This window comes from Lolium rigidum, chromosome 6 (assembly GCF_022539505.1).
Source record: "Lolium rigidum isolate FL_2022 chromosome 6, APGP_CSIRO_Lrig_0.1, whole genome shotgun sequence".
NCBI classification, from domain to species: domain Eukaryota; kingdom Viridiplantae; phylum Streptophyta; class Magnoliopsida; order Poales; family Poaceae; genus Lolium; species Lolium rigidum.
This window is the reverse complement of record NC_061513.1, coordinates 87,243,074-87,249,060: the sequence shown is the minus strand read 5'-3', so window position 1 is coordinate 87,249,060 and position 5,987 is coordinate 87,243,074.

Below are 5,987 nucleotides of genomic sequence, written 5' to 3'. Positions count from 1 at the left end.
CGGGTCTACGGCACGCAAGCCCCCGAGTACGGAAAGTGCGCGACAGCGGGCGCGGTCGTCAGAGTAGTCGAAGCTTAGCCCGATCTGCAGTTATATTACGACGCAAAAACCTGCGGGCGAATAATAGTACGAGCCAAATATTTGGCGAAATAAATTTTGCAAGTAGTAATTAATTAGAAACATAGCACCTGATATTTCGTCGCTGATGATCTTGATGGCCTGATCCATGTATGGAAGTAGCTGTCGATGAGATAGACGGAGCTGAAGTAGTAGCCCCGCGCCTGGTCGAGAGTAATAGACGCGACAGAGTCGAAGTGTCTTTCAAATTATCAATGACGATTGGCTGGTATTTCATTAACTCGTCGGCTCTGTCGAAGATGGCGTGTAGGTATGCAAGCTAGCGTGGATCGACTTTCTCCTTTCCTTTTGCTTCGCTCGATGGTGAGATGTAAACCAAACAAACATGCACGTATTATGTAGGTGTTATCACCAGATTTTGGCTAAATCAGGAGGTGGGCCGCGATCAAGATGGGCTTGGAAGATTACATATGAAAGATCTATGAAGCGGCCTCGCACGGAGAAGTTGGGCTAGTTAGCCCGTGTATCTTAGTAGAATAAATTATGTATCGATTTAGAAGTTAGAGTTTATCTCGTGCACGGTTTAGTGCACATCCACATTAGAAAGTCCCCCGACTATAAATATGTACCTAGGGTTTATGGAATAAACAACAACTCACGTTCAACCCCAAAACAAACCAATCTCGGCGCATCGCCAACTCCTTCTGTCTCGAGGGTTTCTATCGTAGCGACATGCTGCCTAGATCGCATCTTGCGATCTAGGCAAAGCACAAGCCCCACGTTGTTCATGCGTTGCTCGCATCGAAGCGCTTTTGATGGCGAGCAACGTAGTTATCATTAGATGTGTTAGGGTTAGCATTGTTCTTCGTTTAAGCATGCTTACGTAGTGCAACCCTTGCATATCTAGCCGTCCTCACGCCTATCTCGTGTGTGGGGGCGGCACCCCGCTTGATCATTATTTAGTAGATCTCGATCCGTTACGATTGCTCCTTGTTCTACAAGGATTAGTTTAATATCTCGCAATAGTTTGGCCTTACAAAGGGGGAGGATCCTCGTGGCACGTAGGGTGGCGTTCGCAAGTCCTAAACGGGATGTTCCTAGGATCAACTTCATGTTGGTTTTCTCGGCCTTGTTTAGGATCGGCTTACGAGCACCGTGCGTGGCCATCCGGCCCAACCTCGGAGTAGGATGATCCGATTATGTGGTGAAAACCCTAAATCGTCAGTAGATCTCATTAGCTTCATCTTGATCAAGCAGGACCACCAAGTATTCGTACACCCCGTACGGATCATGGGTGGATCGGCTCTTGAGCCGATTCACAGGATAACCCGAGAGCCGATCGAGGCTCGTATTTAACGTTTACATGTATGCCCCGGCAGAAACCAAGCGAGGCAATCTCATCACCTTCCCGACTCGGCATAGGTCAGTGGCACGCCCTGCACTTCGCAACGCCGCGTGTGACCGAAGAGCATTGCGGGCCGTCGCCGGAGGGGTCTCAGCCCAGCCGCAGCTCTAGGCTCCCCCGCCCTACAGCTGCTGACAAGGCCGCCGCCCGCCGGTGGGTTTTGGCAACAACACATTCTCGGCACGCCCGGTGGGACCATCGTCTACATCAACCACATCGCCATCTACATCCGAGATGGCGGACGGCACGCCAGCCACATACGACGAGATCAAAGCCATCCTCGAGCCGCATTCTTCGGCTCCTCCCACCGAACCCACCCCCATGACGTCAGGGAGGGCTCGACGCCCGAAGGCGCGCTTGAGGAGAGAGATCTCTCCACCCCGCTGAAGGAGCGCACCAAGTCTCTCGAAGCATGGGGATCTACCCAAGGAGCTCGTAAGGGAACATGACGGGATCAAGGCAACCCTTGGAGCCGAACTCATCGGCTCCGCCGAGAAGACCCGGCCGCATGATATCGGGCTTGGTACGAACCCACGCCTCGGCCCGGTGTCGACACGGTGGATCTCAGCCACCCCATAAATCGGCCAAAGTGTTCCTTTGGTGTCAATGTGGCAAGAGCCGCAAGCTACCACGGCAAAGAGGAAACAAAGCAGCTACTCCCGTGGCAAGGATGAAGAAGGGGCCGATCCGTGCGGCCAACCCCGAGGTGAGGACATGCGGCACTCGGCAAGGGAGGGAATAAGAAGCATGCGGTATCAACGCCCACACTCTAAGCACCCTCTCGGCAAATACGAGCAACACCAAGACCGACGTCGGCGCTACGGCGCCGACGAGGAGGGGAATGTCTCGGTCCGATGCCGAGGTCGGAAGGTACCGCCAACATGGTAGAAGCAACAACGGGTACGGTCGTCGCGCCCGAAGGGAGGCCAAGGGGACGGAGTGACATGGATAAGCACCGGGAATGCCCGTTCTTCAAGCATTGCCGGGACTCGTGGATGAGCCGATTGCCAACAATCGAGGACCTGCCCGAATGCAAACAAAGGAAGAAGGGTGCCGCTAACGTGTCCGTGTTCAGCCGGCTAGGGCCTTTCCCGCATCGGAACAAGCGTGCTGAGTCCCTCGTATGGAAGGGCTCGAGGAGCCGGAGGACGGTGGCGAAGAATACAAATATCATCAGCCCGTATGGTGCCCCGATGGGCTCAGCCTGCTCCCGTGAGCAAAAAGTCCAGCTGTCGCGTGAGTTGGAAGAAACCGAAAGATTATACCTCGCGCACGCTAAGGAAAGCACGGCCTGATTTGGCCGCCAAAATCCCGCGAACTCCCGGACGAGGAAGGTCAGCCACAAAGAAAAGAGTGGCGCCCGCAACGAGAAAAGCCGATGATGAAACATCGGCCGGCACAAATATGGTGTTCATCCTCCTTCGGAGTTCAATGCCCTGTGGTTAGACGAGACCTCCGTGGCACAACTCTGATCGGCGCCTCACGGCCGGTTATCTTTGAGAAGCCACGAGACAGGAGCTAGCGTGCATCTGAAGGCCCCGTACTTACGAGGGTATATTGATGGGAGGCTCGGAAACAGGATGCCGGTAGACACCGGAGCGGCGCTTAACATCATGCCATACTCTATGCTACGCCGGGCCGGGACGCTCGAGTTCGGATCTAATCAAGACCAACGTAACGTTGAGCGACTTCAACGGCCAAGCATCCGAGCACGGGAGTTCCGAACGTGGGATCCGACCGTAGGAAGGAAAACCATCCCTACGGGCGTTCTTTATCGTTGATAGCACGAGCAGCCTATGCCGCTTTTGTCGGGAAGAGATTGGATCCACGCCAACCGCCGCATTCCTTCCACGATGCACCAATGCATAACACAAAGGGGATGGGTGATGAGGTGGAGGTCGGCCCAGCCGACGACTCGGCTGAAGTCTCAACGGCCGGCATGAATGCATGGGAAGCGGCAGGCCAAGAACCCCTCTCGTGCATCAAATTGGACGGCCGCGAGCGCATCGATGTAACGAAGGGAAGGGTTAAGCTGTTTTATCCACCGGCCTCGATCATGTAGTTGAAGCCAAGCAATGTGCAAGTCGGCGAGGCTGATCCTTGTGATCGGCTCCCGTGGATCCGTGAAGGAGCATTACAAGACCTTCACCGAGCAAACAACGGGGAGGCCGATTCCGCGAATCGGCCGGGAATATCCTCACCCACCATTCTCGCCCGGGTTCAACATGTTATCCAACAGTAGCCGATACCATCAATTCTCTTGATCGTAATCGCTCTGGGGGCACCCATGTATATAAAGTACGAGGGTGTGCAACGAACCATTTCATCTTCTCGTTGATGGGTATTGGAACATGGGGGCCGATATACAAGTCGGCCGGAAAATAAAAAAAAAAATTCGGAAAAATGTTCAGGCATAGCCGATGCAAGCAGGTATCGACTTAAGAGCAGAGGGGGTAGTTCCCTCCAAGAGTCTCGGAGAGCGTCGAAATACGAAAACGTTCTCACCGGAAGGTGCTTCGACTCGTCGAAGATGATGAGCTGATCTCGATCAAGCAAGGCGCAAGGTTTGGACTAAAGAAGCTCTGGGAGGGCGGCTCGTCCCGGAATTCCCTCATTCTAAAAGAGCCGATTTGTTCTAAATCGGTTGATACGGCGTTGTGAGTTAGAAACCACGGATGATTGACGTAATCAGCCCGCTGCTCTTCTTACCTTGAAGGCCCGGGGGCAGCTCACTTTGAAGGTCTCTCGCTCCGGGGAGCCGATCTCGTTGGGATCGGCCGAACCCTCGCACCGCAAGTTACCTCGAAGAACGGTGCCTATGTTGCAAAATTATCATAGCTTGCCGGATCGGCTGTATGGACCCTCAACGGAAGGGAGGTAATCGACCGGTGGCCTCCGCGGGGTAATTCTCTTGGACAGGGTTGGGCCCGCCCCGAAATCTCAATGGTGATGATCCATCCTTTACCCTCGCCGTGGCTAAGGCTCTGGGGCAGCTCGCCCTCGAGGTCTAACCAACTCGTCAAGGTGGGCCCGCTCTTCGTGTCGGCTCTGCTCAAAAGACGCGTGTTTATTGTAGAGGGAAGCCGTCGGAGCTGAACGAGCGAATCTCGGAGAGAATAAGGAAGAGGAGACCCGACATTATTTCAGGAGGTTTGCCGCTAGGTCCAACATGTCATCTTGAATGAGATCTCGTGGATTCGCGCGAATAAGGCTTGGACTTGTGTGGCAAGGAGTTTGGGTCTAGATGGATCTATCTCAAAATCTAGTGTGGGAGGCCTGCGCGATGCCATCGGCTTGTTGGGCATGGTCTAGTGTGGCAATCGGCGAATCAGGAGGGAAGACAATCGGCTAAATTATCATAAATGGAATCGGCAAAATCGAGTTGGGGAATTTCTTCATTGATGAGCCAGATTTCTAGCGTAGAAGAGCTGATTGCCCTCAAAAGAGAAGACCAGGGGATACATTGCCCCGTCTGCTACCGCTAGTCCTATGCTAAGACCCTATCTAGGGGCCGCTGCTGCCTCGGCCGTCGCTCGCCGCCACCGTTGCCGCCACCGCCGGTGCTACTCCCCGCCGGCTCGTCGTCGCTGCTCCGCCGGCCGCCGATAGGACCCTCGTCGTCTTCGTCCTTCGTCGGCGGCCGCCGTCACCGTCGACGTCGCTGAAGTTCCCGGCCGAGGTGGCGGCGTTTGGCCGGCGGCTCATCGGAGGAGCCGCCTTCATCCTCTTCCTCCTCTCCTCTTCCTTCACCTCCTCGAGGTGGTGAAGTCCGCCCAGGAGAGGCGGTCGTCTTCGCTTTCTTCACCACCGCTTCCTCGCCAGCAAGGAAGCGGAGATCGCTCTCCCCGTCGGTCTCGGGGATTTGTCATCCCTCGACTCAGACGGAGGAGTCATGGTCCTCTTTGTCCCACTTTGTCGGGGCAAGGATGTCGTACGCCGCTTGCGTCCCCCACGAGGGCGTCGACTCTCGGATTGGAGAGGACACGTGGGAAGGATCCGACGAAGAGGAAGAGGAAGAGGAAGAGGACATGGTTGCAGAGGAGGGTTTTTTGGAGTGCCACTGCGGAAGGGGAAAAGAAGAGAACTGTTCGTTGCGGCTAAATAAAAGGAGGTGGGGGTTTTTAATTTCCGAGCAGTTCTCGAGGACATGGTGCCAAAACTGTCAAATCGTGCATAGAAGTTGGGAAGGCAAGTCGTCATGATGAGGCATGTCGCGACAGTCTCGCTTCCTGCCGTGATACGACCCCTCCGGGGAAAAGTAATGGTTTTGAAATTACCATTACCAAAACCAGGGGGGCATGTGTTATCACCCGCATTTTGGCTAAATCAGGAGGTGGGCCGCGATCAAGATGGGCTTGGAAGATTACATATGAAAGATCTATGAAGCGGCCTCGCACGGAGAAGTTGGGCTAGTTAGCCCGTGTATCTTAGTAGAATAAATTATGTATCGATTTAGAAGTTAGAGTTTATCTCGTGCACGGTTTAGTGCACATCCACATTAGAA